This window comes from Talpa europaea (genome assembly GCF_964194135.1).
Source record: "Talpa europaea genome assembly, chromosome: X".
Lineage (NCBI taxonomy): Eukaryota > Metazoa > Chordata > Mammalia > Eulipotyphla > Talpidae > Talpa > Talpa europaea.
The window spans coordinates 1,852,539-1,873,109 of NC_140081.1; positions in this window are offsets into that span (position 1 = coordinate 1,852,539).

Consider the following 20,571-nt stretch of genomic DNA (forward strand, 5'->3'; position numbering starts at 1 on the left):
CTCTTGATCAGAAAATGCCATCTCCAGGCTAAGAAACATCCAGAGAAAGGGTTTGTCCTGGGCAGTCCCTCCTCCTTGTCCTATGAGTCGCCTTTCACGGTCCTCAAAGCCCCCGACCCCATCCCCTTCCCTACCTCCGAGAAGACACCTTGGTTTATCCCAGTGACTTCAGAACTTATAACCAATAAGATTCCCCACACGTGCGTGATTCAATCTGGTCTTTTTCTCCATCTGTGTGATGTTCATTTGTCCACCAGCCTCAGGATGTGTGGATGGATGGATGGGAAGGGGTGGGGTAACCCCAGAGGGGTGGAGTAACTTCCCCTCGACCCTGAGAACATGTCAAAGGCTTTCTCGGCGTTGACTATTTGCAACCCGCAGTGGACGGAGCTGGAAAAGGTTCAGACAACTCAGGTCCACGTGCCGTCATGTGGACAAGGCATCATATTTTTTCCCAAGCAATTTCTCCAGTTCTGTGTCTGTAAACCCCACTGCAAGGGGTTTGGGTTTGGGGTTTGTGCGCTTTGCAATCTGAATTGTGCGAGGCGCTCAAATCTAACTTGCTTTTTTAGTCAACACCAAAGAGCACAAACGTGAATTGCGAGCTGTGTCCTGCAAAACACTGACCTTGTGGGGAGCTCTTCAGGTATTTGAAGGGAGGGTCCTTCCAACTGGTCACACGTCTCTTTGAATAACCTCAGGATGGGTAGATGGATGGGTAGAGAGATGGTGGATGGATGGGTAGGAGGGTGGATGGATGGATGGGTAGGAGGGTGGATGGATGGTTGGGTGAGTGGTGGATGGATGGTTGGGTGGGTGGTGGATGGATGGATGGATGGATGGATAGGTGGTTAAATGGATAAATGGGTAGGTGGATGGATGGGTGGGTAGGAGGGTGGGTGGATGGATGGGTAGGAGGGTGGATGGATGGATGGGTAGGGGGGTGGATGGATGGTTGGGTGGGTGGATGGATGGATGGATGGATGGATGGATGGATGGATAGGAGGGTGGGTGGATGGATGGGTAGGAGGGTGGATGGATGGATGGGTAGGGGGGTGGGTGGATGGATGGGTAGGAGGGTGGGTGGATGGATCCACCCTCCTACCCACCCATCCATCCACCTACCCATTTATCCATTTAACCACCTATCCATCCATCCATCCATCCATCCATCCATCCATCCATCCACCCTCCTACCCATCCATCCACCCACCCTCCTACCCATCCATCCACTCACCCTCTTACCCATCCATCCATCCAATTGGATGGCCAATTACCTTTCCTGGGGTTCTAGCTCATTGGCCTGTGGCCACCAAAAACCATCCCCAGGCAGGTTTAGAAAATAAGGCTGACCCCAAGGTGCAGGGTAATATTCTGACTTTCAACCTGTCCATTCCTGAACCTCATCTGCCAAATCCGTCTCCCCCACCATCGGGCTCTTTCTTCGGGTTGCCGGGAAATAGAAGGAGCATCCCGGCACCATCAGGTGTGACCTCTGTGGCTCGCAACGTGAGGATGTACAGGCCACAGGGACCTCTCCGACCTCTCCATGATTTCCAGCGCATCCTTCCTGCTCACCTTGCAGGGTCTGACTCTGCGGGGTCCTGGGCCCTGACTCTGCGGGGTCCTGGGCCCTGACTCTGCGGGGTCCTGGGCCCTGACTCTGCGGGGTCCTGGGTGGGGGTCTATCATCCCGAGCGGGCTTTTAGGATCTGCGAGAGTGATACGAAAATAGCTCTTGTGTCGAGACACCCAAATTCAGTCTCTGGACGTTCTGAGCACAAGATGGCAGCCTCTTTGGCCTCCATCTGCAGAACGTCTCGGTACCTGGGACGGGCAAGTCGGTGCGTCCTCCGCGGGCTCCCCGAGGGCCTTGCTCAGCCCGGGCTCCCGCGCCAGCCGGGGGGAGCGACTATGGAGCTCGCGTTCGTGCCCAGACGGTCTCGGCGTCATCATTCCGTCTTTTTCAAGAGAAGTGTCCTTTAAAAGACGATTTTCCTAGAACGGGTTGTACGGAGAGGAAACAGAAGCTTCCCGGGGAAGATTTATTGACAGACAAACACCTGCCGCGCTCCCCTCGGAGGAGTGTTTCCGATCCGCGCTGTGAAAACAATTACAAGATAAAACTCTGCTTTACGATGCGGCTCGCTCGTCTGGGCAGAAGTTGGCCGGAGTCCTGACCTTTCTTGGGTTCTTTCCTTCCGAAGCAAACTCTGAACAGAGCTTGAATGTCAGGCCTGTTGTAAATCTCTTCAGTCATTGATCACTCTTGTCAGCAAAACCGTTTCCATCTCGTCTGGGGCTGACCCCGGCCTCGCCCCCGGCGGGTTCAGGCCCGCGACCCCGCGGCCAGGCGCTGGCTCTGCCGAAGGACACCGGGAAGGTGCAGGACCGGGAAGGTCGCGCTGCCCGCCCCTCCCCTCTCCACTGGCACAGGTGAGTGTCCGGGTGAAGGGTGCCCTCCTGGTGCCCCACCGGCTTGGGGTCTCCTGGCCTTGGGAAGGTCCTTATGGCCCCCAAAACCCTTGCTTTGCTCCCGCGACTAGGCCTTGGCGAGCTTCCTTCCCGGATGCCCCCAGGGACGCCCGGAGGGTGGGGCAGGGGTCCGTCTCCCTGTCACTGCGGCAGGAGGAGGCTGAGAAACCATGGGACTCACCGTCCTACGGGACTTGTCGGGAGCACAGAGATGCCGTCTCGGGAGATGCCATTTTGGCAAAAGGTGGTTCCATGAGAGGGACTTGGGAGGGTGTGTTGGAAAAAGCAAACTGACAGGTAAACCTCCCTCGGCGAGCGTCGGGGCCAGAAAGGCGGAGCTGCCTTGTCTCGATCCAGTGGAGAAGGCGGGACGTCGGCCGGTGCCTTTGTCTCCCGCGCCGTCCCCGCCAGCTCCCAGGCCGACCTCCCCTTGGGCAAGTGAGTGCCATTGGGGCCCCCCTGGGCACGGGAGGGGGACCTGCGGTGGAGAAACTGCTTTCTGACTTTTTCTCTCATCAATCAGATGCTCGTTTGAGTGTTTGCCAGCCTGGAAGAGCCCCAAGGGGGTAGGAAATGGCTCCCTTGGCAGCCAAAGTTCTGTCTTCTTGTTCCCTTCAAGGACCCAGCAGGAGAGCTGGCGCCGGCCGGGCTCTGCGTCGGGGACGGCAGCTTCTGGAGGAAGCTCTTGACCCTGCCAGGAGACCCGCTGGGAAGTGATTTGCAGGGGCCACGCGGGGAGGGGCCCTCTCGGGAGCTGCACCTGCTTGCGTCGCCGCCGGCGTGGGGAGTCGGCCTCGGCCTGGGCCTGCAGCTCCCGCAGAGGACGAGATGCTGGTGCGTGTCTCCTCCGTGCCGCTCTGCTCCCTGCGGCCACACGGTTGCGGCACTGGCCCTGCGATGCGGCCTCTGCGGAGCCCTGGGTTAGTCACGACCTTCATGAGCAAACAGCCAGGAGGACACGGCGCCCACTTGTGCTGCCGGCGGCTCGGGGGGGGGCGTCCTCCCGCCGAGCAGCGCACGGGCTGTGTCCTCCGCTCGGCCGGTGACGACCCCAAGCCAGCCTCGGCCATGGCCACAGAAGCAGCTGCTGCAGCTCATCAGCCCCCAGGGGCTGCTGTTGGGGTTCGAGGGCCCTCAGCAGGTCTGGGGCTCCTCCAAGGAGCCCCTCGGTCTTCCCCAGGGTCTGGAGTCCCTTGCTTGCGCCTGCAGAGCCGGCGACGGCGTCTGTTGCTGTGGGGTGGGCCGGGAAGTGTCTGTTCCTCAGTCTCTGGCGCCGGGACCGCCTCTGCAGAGGCTCGGTGAGCTGGGGGGTGCCCGCGGGCTCACGGCCTCTTGAGCAGCTCGGAGAGGGAGGGCTGGGAGCCGCCATCAGGTCTGCACAGGCGCTCCAAGCCCCTTCCCTCCCGCATGACATGGCCTGGGGACGGGAGAGCCGCCCAGCGCCTTCGAGACCATGCCTCTGGCCAGCACGGGGGGACACCATGCCTCTGGCCAGCACGGGGGGACACCATGCCTCTGGCCAGCACGGGGGGACACCATGCCTCCGGCCAGCGCGGGGGGACACCATGCCTCCGGCCAGCACGGGGGGACACCATGCCTCCGGCCAGCGCGGGGGGAACCATGCCTCCGGCCAGCACGGGGGTTCTGAGCGTGTGCAGACCCGGGGGTGGGGACCTGGGGTCTCTCTTCTGCTTCTGCCTCCCACAGTTCCTGAAAAAACCCCGGTGCACTCTCCTCGAGAGCTTGCCGTGCTGCAGTGAGACTGAAAATCAGTTTTGTCTGTGACTTCTGCAATGTCAATTTGATTTTAAAGGCCATCTTTCTTTTTACCTTCACCCAGAAGACTTAATGAAGCCGCGGGTGCCTCTAATGAGAGACTGCGCTGGGTCTGAGGAGGGAGGCTCGGCCCCATTCTCGTTTCACTTCTGCCGGCAGCCCCCAGAATGGCGACGCTTCACCAGCTGCAGGTCCTACGGCCCAGGCGGTGCTACTGGGTTCGAGGAGCCTCAGCTGGACACCCGGCTTCAGGGTGGGGACCCCGGCCAGTGGGTGACTGTCCTCGCCAGACCCAGAGGTTCTCCACGCGCATCAGGAGGTGCCAATTGGCGTGACGTGGGGTCAGGACCGGAGAGTAGGCCGTAGACGTGCTGCTCAGTGCTGACCTGGCCTCGGGAGTCCCTGAGCGTGAGCTGCCCCTGGACCCGCAAGACACACAGAAAGCCGCCAGCCCTTGGCCACACCCACCGAACAGGAACAGCTTCGCACGAAGAAGCAGGTGAGGCCGTCGGCAGCAGCGGCTTGGAGCAGAGGCCGGGGCAGGTGTCGGGAGAGGCCGCGTTGAAGACGGTCATGCGCACGATGGACTGTGGTCCAGCTGCCAGGCCAGGGGAGAGGCTGCCATTTGCAGCAACGCGGGGAGACCTTGAGGGGATTATGTGGAGCCAAGTCAGCGGAAAGGATGAAGACAAATGTCAGAGGCTTTCACAAACACAGGTCCTAAGAGGACACGCGCAGGGTGGACCGAGAAGCAAAATAGCAATAAACCAGGGGACACTGGTGACAGCCAATGGAGGTGACGAGAGGGAAGGAGCCGAGGGGTGGGAGGAACGGACGGGGGGTGGAGGGGCCAGCGGCGGGTATTCTGATTTTGCTTCTTGTAAATTTGGGGGAAAAAATATATAAAAGGCGAGGGTGTCCCTGGTGTAGCAAGAGGGAATATGGCCTCCCAGAAACTAGGACCACCCGGAGCTTCCTCTAAATTCCACTGCGCAGGTTCTAGGTGCCTCTGCTTCTTCAGCTGGATTCTGCCAGGCTGGTCTAGGGCCACCAGGTCCTTCCTGTAAGTTCTGCCTGGCCCTAGCATTAGTTCTAGGTAACTCTAGACCTTCAACTGGATTCTGCCAGAATTGATCTAGAACCACCTGGTTTGGCATCAGTTCTAGATACCTCTAGACCTTCCATTGGACTCGCCCAGAATTGATCTAGGGCCACCCGGTCTGGCATCGGTTCTAGGTACTTCTAGACCTTCAGCTGGATTCTGCCAGAATTGATCTAGAACCACCTGGTCTGGCATCAGTTCTAGATACCTCTAGACCTTCCATTGGACTCGCCCAGAATTGATCTAGGGCCACCCGGTCTGGCATCGGTTCTAGGTACTTCTAGACCTTCAGCTGGATTCTGCCAGAATTGATCTAGAACCACCTGGTCTGACATTGGTTCTAGGTATCTCTAGACCTTCAACCGGATTCTGCCAGAGCTGATCTAGAACCACCTGGTCTGGCATCGGTTCTAGGTGCCTCAACCCCTTCTGCCAGAGTGTGTCTCTCCCTCGTGTGGAAGCCCAACTCCCTGATCTGCCCCCCCACATCTCACACCCCAGATTGCCAGTGAAGACCCCATGCTGTTCCCCACGCCTCCAATCTCTTCCGCCAAATCACATCTCGTCCCCCAGCTGCCCCGACACTGCCTTTTTGCTTTATCTTGCTGATTTTCACCACAGAAAAATGGAAAACTCTGTTCCCCACGTCATCACAAATGCGAGTGCCACGGGCTGCTTGCGCAAATGCCCTTGGCGGAGCCCTCCCTCCGCCCACCTGCCCCATCCAAGTACCTGGACTCGTGGGGGTCCACCAGAGCTGGGGGCGGGAGGAGGGGCCTGGCCCAGGCGGTAGAGGCTTCCGGTGGCCCCAGCTGCAAGGACACGTGCAGACCGTCTCATCCGACGTCAGCCGGCGGCTGTCCTGTGAGACAGGGACGCGCAGTTTAGAGAAGGCCGCCCGTGCGGACGATGGAGCTCCCCCAGGTCCCCGCTGTGTCCTGGTGGGCTGCGCATAGGGACAGACACCCCCAGCTTCCCAATGCCCCATGAAGACACTCAGACCCACTGAGTCTCCAAAGTAACCGGGGCCTTGAGCAGGGTCCTGAGAGGTAGATTCCCTCCCTCCCGCTCTTGACAACTTTCACATATTCCGGAGAGTGTTGTCTGCAGTAGTCTGCAGCCCAGTCATCTCTAACTAGAGGACTGTATGTCTTCACCCCCTACACTCATCTGACCCATCCTCATCCCAGGCTCTCGTCACCACTAAGGTGCTCCCTGTCTGTAAATTTTAAGAGTCCACCTATAAAGTATTTGTTTTTCTCCTATCACTTAGAATTATGCCCTCGGGGGCCCTCCATACTGTCTCCAATGGCAGGAATCCCTTCTTTTTCAGGGCTGAGTAATATTCCATCGTGTAGCTGTGTCTACACCACATCTTTTTCCTGCCATCCACTGTGGGGTTCTTAGGTGGTTTCTGTGCTCCATATCTTGCCTGTTTTGAGTATCGCTGCAGTGAACACTGGGTGTAGATACCTTTTTGAATTAGTGTTCATATTCCTCCAGAAAAACACCCAGAATCGCTGGATCCCATGGGCATTCTCTTTGTAATTTTTTGAGGAACCTCCTTGCTGTTCTCCCTAGGGGCTGCACCAGATGACATCCCCACCGGCAGGGCACCCCCGGTCTCCACACCCCATGACACTTGCCATCGCTTGTCTTTTTGGTGAGAGCCATTCTGGAGGGGGTGAGGCGCATCATGGTGTTGTGATCTGCATTTCCCTGATAAGGGGGGATGAGAACAACCTTTGCATTGGGCTGGTGGCACCTGTCTGGTTCCTCGAAGGAGACGCCTCAGGTCTTTCAATCACCCCAAACTGATTCGCGAGTTCTTCAGCTACGTGACAGAGGAGGGAATGACAACACACCTCATCTTCTGGGGGACACGCATAGAGGATCCACTGCTGGCCACACTGTGTCCTGCAGCGGAGAGAGCACATTCCTGAAGCGAATATTTTAGCTGTTCGGGTGCTATTTTTATGTCCCCGACTCATCTCAAACTATTTTTTCTGATCTGGCCATAGAAAAAGAAGTCCCAAATAGCAGCAGGAGAATGTAAATATTACCATGCTGCGTATCCTCAGCCGGTTTTGACCCACAAAAAAATACCAATTTCATGTCGTTCCAACCACAAGCAATTTGTGAACGGACCTTCCTTCTGAGAGTGCGACTCGAGAGGCAAATGATGGATATGTTGGCTTCCTTGTGGAAAGTGGCTTGTATTCAATTCAGAAAGGACCCATTGATTGGCTGGTTCTTTCAACCAAGAATTATGAATATTCATAGTGTGTCCGGGATTGTGGTGGACGGTGTGGCCACAGAACAGCGTGAGACGCAGTCCCGGCCCCAAGGATCATATTGAGCGTGGTCTGATGCTGCCATGTCCTAGATGTCATGCCCCGAGAAAGAACAAAACGGTTCTCTGTCCCCCCGTGTTGGCCAGCACTGCGTATGGTCTCTCAGGATATCCGTAGATCTCCTCAGAAAGGGGTGCCCCTGTTCTTCTAAATTTTCAGGGAGTTGAACAGAGGTTGTACAGGCTGGCAAAGGTGGTCCAGGCACACAGAGGATTCTCCGACTAAGGCACGGAGAAGCTCTAGCCATCCGGCCTCGCAAGGGGGTTGACCTGATTTATTTTTTCTGTTCTTACATCATTGTTTGTTTTTGTACAATTAGTTTCTCCCTCTGGTGTGGTCCCTGCAGTTCTTCTGCCACCACATCACCATGACCCATCGGTACAGTCCCTTGTGCTCTTCTGTCCCCTGTTTTGACCCTCTCCATCCCCTCCCCGGACGGATGCCTCAGACCTGGGTTCAGCTTGTGAGTTTTGTCTATTTGTTTGGTTTCTCTATATTCCACCTTTAAGGGAGACCATCCAATATTTATCTTTTTCCTTTTGACATATTTTGGCCAGCAGGCTCCCTTCCAGTTCCATCCATGTTGCTGCAGATGGCATGGCTTCACCTTGTTCATGGCTAAGTAATATTCCATTGTATACATATACCACAGGTTTTTGATCATCCATCCGTTTGGGGGCATTGAGATTTTCCCCCATATCTTGGCTACTGTAAATAGCGCCGCAATCAACACAGGAGTGCAGGTTTCCTTTCCAATTAATAATTCTCATGTCCTCTGTGTCGATTCCCAGGAGTGGAATTGCTGCGTCATACGGTAGCCCCATTTTTAGTCATTGGAGGAAGCGTCCCACAGCTTTCCATAGTGACCAGTTTGCGTTCCCACCACCAGCAGGTGAGAGGCTCCTTTTTCTCCACATCCTCACCAGCATTTGTTGTTGCTGGTTTTTATTTTAACGTGGACACTTTTTGAGGTGGAGACTGTGACATCTAATTTCCTTGGCTGAGTTCCATGAGTCTCCTCTGCTGCCTCCCATTTCTACTCCCATCCCCCTGGGGGAAAATCAAGATTTTTTTATTTTTTTTTTTACGCTTGTGAAGCGCTTTTGCAACTTGGAGGAACATTGCGGGGAAGGAGGAGCCAGTGTCTGTGGAAGGTGAACTTGGGGTCTGTGTGATGCTGGGTCTATTTAATGTCCCCGTAAAGATGAATACCCCCAGCTCAGGGCACGGGTTGGGGATGGCATAATGCGTCTGAATCTCCATCTTCTGGCGAAGAAAGGGGGCCTGGTAATGACTGTTACATGTCGTAACGGGATTTGGTGGCTGCCTAAGTGTGTTTTGATTTCCCGGGATTAGAGCTCGGTAATTGTAATTCCTCTGATTGCAGGCGCACTGTGCTCACACGGGCTCTTGATTCCTTCCAGCATCGGCCTCGGCGTTCTTTGCGGGCTGATTTGAAGGTAATGAGGCAATCTATATTTAGGTATTTTGCAGAGGTTTTTATTTTTGGCGAAATGTTAAGTATACATTTTTCCTGTCGTCAATGCGCTACAGCAAAGGAGTGAAAAGCATTTTCGGGAGAAAGGATTGGAAGCCTGCTTTGATTTTCATCAGCCTCGTCCTCCCTCCCTGGCTCGGTTCATTTTGCATGCTGATGGAGGCGGAACTCAGAGATGGGCTGGGCTTGTGGATGCGGGTTCCAGCGCCATCACATCTTTGAGGGAGAGCTCAGCGGGACACCCGGGCAAGCCCCCTTCCGACGCTGGGCGTCAGGATAGAGGCCTCCAAGGGGAACGCGGGGAAGCCAACATCTTAACCAAACGACTTAGGTCCTCCACGACATCGTCATCCCGACATGTGAGTCTCGTGTGCAAATGGTTCAGGGCCACAGGCCCTACAGATCCGACGGCTGGTTCAGCGCAACTCTGTTTTCCTAGTTAAGGTCTTGGCTGCAACTAGAGAGCTCATTGACCCCGACAGCACTGTAGACCCAGCAGAGCCAGCAGCGGCACCCGGGATCTTGGCAGACAGGAGGTTGTTCTGCAGATTGCGTATTTCGCTGCTGTTATGAGAGAGCAGGTCTGGGAAGGCTCCGTGGCCACTCAGATGGGGAGAGGCACCCGTGGATTCTTGGGGACCCTAAAAGAGCTGCAGCCTCAGTGTCCTCAAGTCAAACACCTGCCCCTCTGAGTGTGGTTTCACCCACAGGGGCTGCGCAAACGTGCTTTCCGCTCTCCTCCCGGGGCAGCCAGGGAGCCGGGGGGAGCAGAGAGGCGCTTGGCACATTTATTCGGAGCTAACTGCCTGCTTCACTCCAGGGCTGGCCAGCTGCAAAGTCGGGGGAACAGCTTTAACAGCATTTGCTGAACTTTAATCTTTAGTTAGGGAAGCCCCGTGGTGTCCCGGGAAGGCTGCCGGGGTAACGACCGTAACATACGGACCATTTGCAGGGACATATGGCGAGAACAGAGGCCTCGGGCGAGGACTCCCATCCCTGACTCGTGGGAAGTTTCCAGCAGATGCAGAATGGGATGGAAGTCACCCCGCCCCGGGCCCCGGGAGCAGGGTCTCGTGGCATTGCCAAGACTTCCCCTGGTGATCCGGCGCCATCCGAAATGACCCAGAGACACCCAAGCAGGGGCTCACTGGTGCTGGGGAGCCACCCTCTCTGCTTGTCACCCACACGGAGCGTGCACGGCGTCCTCTGGCCCGGGACGCGGCCATCTTCCGACAGGGTCGCAGGTGGGAACCGAGGCCTGAGTCTCACCCGCCCAGGACAGTGAGTGGAGACTGGAGCAGACAGAAGGGGCACAGCCTCGTGGACCTGGGGGTGTCTGGGCAGAAGGTGAAATAGGGTGCTCGGCCCATGAGGAGCCTCTCGTGCCGGGAGGGTCCTTGGCGCTTGCCTGCTCTGTTTGAGGCTGCACCCCCCACCGCAAACAGGGGGATTAGCCACAGCAAGGTCAGACAGATGGGCAGACAGATCCTGTCTTCACAGAGGCCGGAGAGCTGAGGCACAAAGGAGAGATGCTGCGAGGGGTGGAAAGCTACAGGGCTAGGCCCCACCAGAGGCAGGAAGAGCAGAGGGAATCATGGAGACAGAGCTTGATGGCAGAGGACAGGGACTGGCTGAAGAGTTCAGGGAGGTTTGGCGAAGCCCTCAACGTGAAGGCAGGATGTGTCGGCTCAACAGGGAGCTGCATTTGGAGCAATGAAAGCCACGAGACCGAGCAGCACCGGTATCTTCAGGGCTCTGCAGAGGAGCTTCTCCGTATGGGCCTGGTAGTCCGCAGAGGTGAGAAGCTATTTTGGAAACAGCTGGTAAAGCTGAAAATGCACCTGCTTGTGACTTCCTGACCTAGTAATTTCACACACACACACCCTCAAGACAACACACGCTATGGTTTGCAATTAAAATAAAAGCTCAGCCTGCCCTAAATGTAGGGCACTTTGTTTAGTGCGGAATTAGATGATGTTTTAAGACGCATGACGTGTGCTCACACACACCAACTGGGATAAATCTCGAAAGACAGCTGAGAAGGAAAAAGTATGTGTCTGAAGGACACACTTGGACGTTAATTGTCTTTTTAAGAAGAAAACGTCACGCCAGTAGTTGTTTTTAAGAATGTTTGGAAGGCACGAGCCCAGGCTGCAGACTGGGGCCAGGGGTCTTCAGCGGAAGGAAAGATAATTCAGTGAGGTTTCCATCTCTGCACGCCATATTGTATTTCTTGAAACAAAAGGATCTTCCTTGGTAAACACAGCGCAGTGTTACCACTGCTTAAATATTTGGGTGCTGGACTTAGACCATTTCCTCCATATTATTCAATTTTTTTATTGTGAAATGCTGCCACTTTTATTTAAATTTCAGAATCTCGTTAAGTGGGGTTCAAAGAACACGTCGCTAGCAGATTTAATTCAAAGCCAGACCGCAATCCGTTGACTTATCATCCAGAAGAGCCACTTATTTTTTCTTGTATTTTAATCTTGCCCCTTACATTTTCACTTCCGTGAAGGCACACGACGGAAAACACAGCCTCAAATAAAAGCCGCTTCCCGTGTCAGGTAATTCAACGTGCGGTAATGTCACAAGTCAGGCCCCTTTGAAAAACGCCAATTTCCCTTTCTTGCCAAAGAGACATTTGCCGAGTTACACTATCGTGGAGAAGAATATGGATACATTCAAGCCGTGAAAGGTCAAGGCATAATAAAGCCACCTCATTATGCATGTACGAAAATGAGTCAACTCATCCCGCGCACAACTTAGGAATACGTGCTGTCTGCAAACATTTTCATTCCCCATTTCTCTTTTTCATGACATTTTCATGATATTTGAAAAGAAAAACAACCACAGAAAAAACTTCATAGGAAACCGTCATTTGCAAAACAAAAACCAAACATAAAAAACCCCAAAGACCCAACAACTAAAGACTTAGTAAAGGGTCAAATCCTGCCCGATGAGAGGGGGAAGGCAAGGTGGGACTTCAGGACTTTCCCTAAATGAGCTCCGTTCGCTCCCCTGGTGGTTCTCATTCAACAGACTGTTAGGAAACAATGTTGTAGGTTTGAGTAAGAGGTGACTTTCATGGCGGTTGGACAAGACAGTTCCAGATCTCACGGGACTGGATGAGACAGTTCTAGATCTCACGGGACTGGATGAGACAGTTCTAGATCTCACGGGACTGGATGAGACAGTTCTAGATCCTGAGGGATTGGATTAGACAGTTCTAGATCTCACGGGATTGGATGAGACAGTTCTAGATCCTGCGAGATTGGATGAGACAGTTCTAGATCCTGAGGGATTGGATGAGACAGTTCTAGATCACACGAGATTGGACGAGACAGTTCTAGATCTCACGGGACTGGACGAGACAGTTTCAGATCTCACGGGATTGGATGAGACAGTTCCAGATCTCACGGGATTGGATGAGACAGTTCTAGATTTCACTGGATTAAATCGTGGGCAAATACTCACATCGGGAATGTCTCCTGCCCACCCAAAAGCCCAAACTCATATCATCTGCAGGGGTTACAGAGGAACATCAGAGGAGCTTCCAAAGGTTACATTGATTCGCCCAACCCTGTGGTCTACACAGATAGCATCGTCCTCATTGGACACTTGAAATGCTGGAGACATGGCCCTGGTTTCTCACGGCTTGCTCGTGGCTGCTCAAGTGTGGTCAGTCCCCAAAGACACGGCCCTCTCACCAAGGAGGCCATCAGGGATGGCTGAGGGCATGGAGAGTTATTGGGACATCTTCCCTTCAAGATTGGGATCCTCCCAAAGTTCTCCCAAAGCTCAGGCTTCTCCCAGTCTTCCTCTTTGCTGCTTTTCAGCAGGACAGTTTCCTTTTGTACCCACCCCACCCCGTGTCTCCATCACAGATGCGGGTTTACCTCCCACTGGTGAGCTCTGCCTCCCACTTCTGAGACGTGGGAGACTTGAGCATTGCGGTCCTTCTTCTTGATCAGGTTCATGCTGACAAATTTTCACAACAGTCGGGAATGAAGATATTGATGTGTGTGTCACAACGCTGGCTCTGGCACAGATGTTAAAAACAAATACGTTCCGAAGTGAATCCTAGTATGATTTACACCACCTTCTTTACAAGATGAGCTGGTCATAAAACACACACTGTGGGAAATGTCAGCCACATGCAAAGCCAGCTGGGAGAGGATTTTTTGGATCGACAAGGACACTGGAAATAGATCATTCATGAAGTCTTCCTGGAAATAAAGAATTGAGGTGTACCCACATGAAACGAGAGGCTAATAAAAAAGTGATAATGCCCTGAGAGGCAGAAAGGCAAAGTCGGAGAAGAGGAAAAAAGGGCTCATGTGTGTGGCCGCAGAATTAAATCTAAGTCATGGTTGTCAACACCACTGGCAAACAGTGTAAGTGGTAAAGTAATTGAAAGAACTTGTGCCTATATGACAAATGACGAGGATGTAATTTCTTCAAAGGTTGGAAAATAATCCCTTGGAAAGCAGAAGAAATAATCCAATCTAATGGATTAGGAAATAAAACTATCCCTGAACGGATAAATTCAAAATATAAACATCTGGATCCCACCCCAAGAAAGTTTAGGAAGAAAAAACATAAAATAGAGATGGAAAGAGAATGAGGGAATCCTGAAGCACAAAATCTTGAATCAATAAAAGGGTTATAAACCACAGCTAAGGACGAAACAGCAAATCTTAAAAGTACTTTGAATTCTCTTAATTATTCTCTTAATATTCTCTGAGAGAATATTACTCTCTTAAGCTCAGAAATAAGTATTAAGGCAATGCTTAAAATACAAACTTGTGTGCTAAGGAAATTTACAGAAACCCAAAAGACCAATTACTAGGAAGGAAATTCAACGTATTCAGAAGGAATAAGGGGAAGTTTTCCCTTCCATGACTCACCTGTCCCTTTACTTCCACCTTTTCTGTTGGGGGTGTCTCATCTCTAACAGCCAGATGGCTTAATGAGTAAATGAAGACTGGAGGTAGAGGGGAAATTGGGTGACATTTATTTTTTTTTTCTTTTTGTTTCATCTTGTGAGACTCTATCCAGTTTTCCCAGTACCGTTTGTTGACGAGATTTTCCTGTCTTCATGGAAAAGTCTTTGTTCCTTTGTCATAGATGAACTGTCCATATGAAAGTGGGTTTATTTCTGGAATTTCAATTCTATGCCACTGATCGTTGCTTATTTTTATTTTAATGCCATGCTGTTTTGATTAGTATAGTTTTGTGGTATGCTTTGAAGCCAGGAATTATTCTTTTGTCTCAGGATGGCTTGGGAGAAAATATTTGCACCTCATACCTCTGACAAGGAGTTCATACCCAAGACTTAGGAAGAACTCACACAACTCAGCAAGAACAACATGAAACCCAATAACCCAATCAAAACATAGTCAAGTTATGGAAACAACCTAAGTGCCCAACAATAGAGGAGTAGATCTAGAAGATGCGGTCTATATACACAATGGAATAGTACACAGCTATGAAAAAGATGAAATCTTTCCATTTGTGATGACATGGATGGAACTGGGGGGCAGGAGGACACTAAGCAAAATAAGTCAGAAGGAGAACGTCAAAAGCTGGATGATTTCCCTCAGATGTGGGCTATAGAGAAACAAAGGAATAGGCAAAGCTAAACAAACAAACAAAAAACTCTAGAAATCTGACTGCAGATCTGAGGCTGGAGGAATAGGGAGCAATGGGGGGGACTCTATGGACTGTGGTGGAGCATGGCGGGTGCTTGGGTGGTGGGTGTGATGTGACCACAAACATCTGAAGAGGGGTGAACCTGTCTCCCTAAACTGCGCAGCGTTGTGAACTAACATCTACTAAAGGAAAAATAGAATGACTTGGCGTTACTTACTCCAAAGAAGGCAGGCGTCCCTCAGAGAGGCACGTGGAAGCAACTGATATAGAATGAAATCTATGGTTTAGCATCTGTGAGTTTTCTCCATGGGTCACCTAATGATTTTAAGTGGCTGCGAAAATAAAAATCAGGGAAAGTTCTAGAACTGTGCTTCCGCTTTCTGTTGTAATGATGTGACACTCTTTGGGGGACATGGCCTCCTGGTTGAAGAGCAGGAGCTGTCTCCTCAGACAGTTGGCTCCTGTGATCCCCAAGTTGTCAGAAAACATGATTTACGAGTTAGCGCTTGTGAAGAAAAGTCATTATTTTGGGGCAGATGTCATGAAAAATTTAATTGGCTCATGTTTGATAACCTCTGACCGCGGGCTAATTCATTTGTTGCCGCGGAAGACGTTCAGCCTATAGTGTGTTCTGAGAAGTTAAGCGAGAAAATGCATTGCTTGGGAATCATGCTCGATCTCCACGGTACAGGGCTTTCGCTAGAGCCAGGTTTGTTCCTGATAAAAACCCCATAAAATTGTTCCTAATTATCTCGTGCATGCTGTGCAATGAAGACATTTGGGAGGAAAATTTTTTTTTTCCCCCTAGAAGCAAGAGGGGGCCTTTGTGGTGGGAGGACGTAATCTCCATCCCTGAGGATGCCAACATGTCATCGACTCATCGCTGAGCCTTTGCGAGAAACCAGGTGGCGTGTGAGCCTGTGGAAACACCTGACCTCACAGCCACCGTGATGTCAGAGCCACACATGCACCCATGTCACGGCATCCGACGCTTACCCTTATTTACTACATCTGTGCGGACGATTTCCCGGCAGCTGCTGAAAGCTCTTTACTACCCTGGTACCTTCTATGAATGACCCTATTTTATAGATATTTACAGAGCGAGGCACCGAGCGGTTCAGCGACCTGCCCTCGGTCACGCAGCTAGAGAGGCGGCAAGCTTGGATTTTCGGTGTCAGGATGCCGTTTGCCTTTGCTGAAAAGCCGGGATGCTCCCGGTCACTCGAGCGGGCAGAGCAGATTGAAGACATGGTCCAAGAGACCGTTCTAGGGGGTGTTACAAACGCCCGTGTCCTTTGAAATCAGAGTGTCGTTCTCATCTCACAAGCAGTGAAAAATGCCCCCCAGACTCTCCCCCCCACAGATGAACAGGCTGTGTCGTCGCTTCTCATGGGGCCGTTGATTTAGTCACGACAATCTGGAAAGCAGGTCCGAGCCCATCGGGAGAGCGGAGCGTGTCCAAGAGGCAGGTCACGTAAAGGACTCATCCGGCAGCCCCTGGACCAGCCACTCCCTCCCGCGCAACGCGGGGTGTTTACACAAAGAGCAAAAGCTCCGAGCGGTTATGCAAAGACGCCCCCAACCTCTTTGCCCGCCTGTCTCCCTAGCAGGCTCGGGGTCGGCTTCCCAGCCTGCACACATCAGGTCTGCACCCTGAGCCCCTACGGGGTCATGGAAACAAGGGCCCCCTTTGGAATGAAAGGGCCTCGGTGGTGAAGGGCTTGTCAAGAGGGAAGAAGCCGGCTGGGATTTAGCTCTGGGCAGGTTGAGTCGGGCCCACGCTATTTAGTTGGGGTTTCCAGTTCCGGATGCTGGGGACGGCCCAGAGGCTCCTCTTCGTGTCAATCTGCCTGTGAGTAGTAACGGGACCCACAGCACCCGTCCTCGCTCTTCCCAGGACGCCCCGACGTGTCTGACCTTAAAGCCATCGGCAGGGTCGCCTCTCTGCTCCCCAACGCCGTCATTGAACTCATCCTGGTTTTGCCCGTCCTCGCCGGGGGGGACGTCCTGTGTCCTGGGGTCTTGCTAGCCCTGGGAGGGTCCCTGGAGCTGGTGATTCAAGAAATGTTTTCGGGGAATCTTGGTCCCTCTTCCCTAACCAAGGAGACAGCAGCCTCCCGTCTGGCAGAGACGTGGCGAGATCTCTCTGGTCATGGAACCAAACGTCTTTACCTGCCCAGTGGGTCCTTCTCCTGGGGTGGGAAAGCATCACATCTGAACCAGTAGGGACACCTGTTTTAGGCTGTACTTCCTGAAACACTCCTGCCTTGTCACCCCGAGATTAATTTATTTTGATGTGATGCGTGTGGTAAAGCCCAAGATGCGGGTGGCAGGAAGGTTTCTGACAACTGAAAGACTCTCTTCTGCTGGTCCGTGAGCATCAAAATTCGTGTTTTCGTACTCAAACGTGAGGCCCTGTGCCACCTTGAAGCCAGAGCCCTGTAAATAACAGGAACCCACTGTGGAGAAGCTCCAGACGTGCCAGGCCACTCCTTGGCACCCAATGAGATCGTTCAGCGAAATGTCATCCTGGTCACACGAAGGGCCAGAGAATCACAGGGCCGGCCTGCCTGTCGCCTCACCCTTTGAAAACATTGGGGTGTTCCGAAACCACACGCTTGGGCGCTGGATAGAGGCTTGCCGTTCAATTAAAAACCCAGCGGTGCTTCTTTCCCTCTTCAGTAAAGTCAGTCACCTGTACCTCCAAGCCTCGGCTTCCTCTGCAGGTGCGAGACAGCGAAAGGCGGGAACATTCCAGGAAGGATGATCTTCTCAGATGAGATGTACGCGATACCCAGAGTGTTCGTGCGGATGCATACATGGGGGTGATTGTTACATGTAAATAAATGCGTGTCTCTGGACTCGGTAAGAATTTAATCTATGTGTGGGAGAATGGGTGGATCATGGAGGATGGATGATGGGTGGATGATGGATAGATGGATGGATGATGGATGGGTGGATGATGGATAGATGGAGAAGGATGGATGATGGGTGGATGATGGATGGATGGATGGATATGGATGGATGGATGGATGGAGAAGGATGGATGATGGATGGATGGATGGAGGGATGGAGGGATGGATGGATGGATGGGTAGGCAGGAGGGTGGATAGATGGATGGATGATGGATGATGGACGGAAAATGGATAGATGGATGGATGATGGATGGATGGATGATGGATGATGGGTGGATGATGGATAGATGGATGGATGATAGATGGGTGGATGATGGATAAATGGATGGATGGATGATGGATGGATGGATGGATGGATGGATGGATGGATGGATGGATGGGTGAGCAGGAGGGTGGATAGATGGATGGATGATGGATGGAGAATGGATGGATGGATGGATGGATAGAGAAGGATGGATGGATGGAGAAGGATGGATGATGGGTGGATAAGGATGGAGAAGGATGGATGGATGGAGAAGGATGGATGATGGATGGATGATAGATGGATGGATGGATAATGATGGATAAGGATGGATGGAGGGATGGATGGATGGATGAGTGGGCAGGAGGGTGGATGGATGGATGGATGGATAATGGATGATGGATGGATGGATGATGGATGGATGGATGGATGGATGGATGGATGGATGGATGGATGGGTGGGCAGGAGGGTGGATAGATGGATGGGTGATGGATGGAGAATGGATGGATGGATGGATGGATGGATGGATGGAGAAGGATGGATGATGGGTGGATAAGGATGGATAAGGATGGATGGATGGAGAAGGATGGATGGATAATGATGGATAAGGATGGATAGAGGGATGGATGGATGGATGGGTGGGCAGGAGGGTGGATGGATGGATGGATGGATGGATGGATGGGCAGGAGGGTGGATAGATGGATGGGTGATGGATGGAGAATGGATGGATGGATGGATGGAGAAGGATGGATGATGGGTGGATAAGGATGGATAAGGATGGATAAGGATGGATGGATGGAGAAGGATGGATGATGGATGGATGATAGATGGATGGATGGATAATGATGGATAGGGATGGATGGAGGGATGGATGAATAGATGGGTGGGCAGGAGGGTGGGTGGATGGATGGATGATGGATGGATGGATTACTACGTAGATTTCATAATGCACCCTGGAACTTTGATACACAAGTAAGCTGATAGAAACATCAACTTGTTTTCTTGTCATTTTTTTAAAATTGCCATGTGCTGTTATAAAGATTCTTTTTTGTGAATGTGTTGTGCTTGGGAGGCTTTGGAGAAATAATAGGTCATTGAGATAGCGTCCCTGTTTCTTACTAGGATTAGAGCCACCGAGTCAACGCTCAGATCTGTTTCCTGGATTCAGATGTTGGATACGACAATCTGAGGCGAGGCAGCAGCCTGCAGGCTTCAGGGCATACCCAGATCCCCGCCTGTTTTAAGGAGGAAGGTTTCCTTGGCACAGCCCGATCATTTCAGAACCATCTGGTTGGCTCTTGTTCCACAGGGCAGAGCTGAGTCTCTGATGCCAAGACGGAACGTTCCAGGCAGGCCAGAGGTTAACACCGAGGCCTTCACAGAAAACATCCAACCACCTTAATTAAGTCAGACTACAGAGAACGGACTTCTAGTATCTGTAAGATAAATAACGGGGAAACCAAAACAGGCAGCTTCGGAGACTCGGTTGCAAAGCCACACATACTCAGACATGGTGTTCTCAAGCGTTCGAAAAATAAAAATCTGCTTTTAAAATCTGTGGCTTTTTAATTTTGACCAAATGGGAGTCCTCTAGGCGGACCCCACAGGCTCTGTCGGATGTTTCCGTGGGGGAGGTGGGGGCAGCATTGGGAAGCCCTCTGGACAGCATGTTGCAGCTTCCTGGGGATCTGTCGTTTTGTTCAGAATAAGACGTGTTCGGAGAGTGAGCTCAATTCCACTTTGTTCTCTTGCTGTTGCGGGGCTGCCTCCTTCAATATTTAAAGGACCTGATGCAAAATGGAGCCGCGGCGGCTGGCCGGTCCCCAGAACAACTCTGGTTTGGGGTCTGGCGCAGACGAGCCTGCATCCTTATGTCTAGTCACCAGCGCTGCACCGGGATGGCACGTCCCAGTGGGGGTTTTTCCCACATTCTGTCCACCTGGGAACGCCATGGGGAGCCACCTGTGCGCTTCAACCTGGCTTCAGTCTCACGTCCAGGTTCCCGCTGCTTTTGTAGAACCCATTTGTTTCTGTATATTACGTTTTTCTTAATTTATGGTCTTATATGATAAGCGGAAGGAACGCACGGCCACATGATGCAAATGCTGGTTCATCTCCCCCCTTCCCTTTAGTGATTTATTTAGCTTATTTGTTCATTTTCCCTATTTACCCAAATGCGTGAAATCATATCGTTTGTCCGGCTTCCTTCACTGAGCATTTCCCGTAGGTGCAAATGGCAAGATTTCATTCTTTCAAACCGTATTCCACTGTGTCCATTAAACCTTTAAACATAAAGATACATTCATTTTTATTTTTATTTTTTTAAAGAGGCATGTATTTATTTATTTATTTATATTTATTTGGTTGTTTGTTTATTTATACATGCACTGGGTACAGTCAGAAGCGCGGGAGGGTGAGAGATTTCACCAGAGCCAGAGCGGGGAGCAGAGCAGGCAGAAGGACCGAGGTACACTGCTGAGGGGAGCAGCGGGCGGCAGGAGAGGTCTGCGCGCCATGTGGGACCCTCCTCCGGTGGCCGGGGAGCAGCCGGGGAT